Below are 616 nucleotides of genomic sequence, written 5' to 3' on the forward strand. Positions count from 1 at the left end.
TGGGCAGGGGACGTATGGCCCGTGGTCCCAGCCTTGGATGAACCTTGAAGCTAATGTTCAAGTCGTTGGAGCATTGCTGGTGGTATATTCTCCACATCGTACAAATGATATACCGCTCGCGGCGGCGCTGGAGAGAGTAGAGTTTCAAGGCTTTAAGGTGGTCCCAGTAATCGAGATCCATCGTGCCCTTAATTCGTTTAGTGAGTGCCCTCTAGGGTGATTTAATTTTCGAGATGTTTTGTTTTGTATGGGGAGACCAGAGGGGGCAGCAGTAATCCAGAGCTGGCAAACCACATTGAACGATAAGAAACATATAAAATTAAGATAAACAATTATAGTGTACTTCACTCGATATATTCAAGACATCATAAAAAAAAATGGATGCCACTGTAAGAAACCTACTTTTCATCATTGTGTTATTAAATTCACATTACATTCCAAGCAGACACGTGTTTTTACTGCATAAGTGTCTTAACGGAATGTCTACTCTCACTGAATATGTACAGCAACTGAACCACTTAAATGCATATAAATGCTGAATGAAAAGACATCAAGGACTTATGCAGGAGAAACACATGTCTTATTAGAATCTGATGTGAATTTTATGAGAATAAAA

This window comes from Octopus bimaculoides, chromosome 3 (assembly GCF_046866305.1).
Source record: "Octopus bimaculoides isolate indiv1 chromosome 3, ASM4686630v1, whole genome shotgun sequence".
Taxonomy (NCBI): Eukaryota; Metazoa; Mollusca; class Cephalopoda; order Octopoda; family Octopodidae; genus Octopus; species Octopus bimaculoides.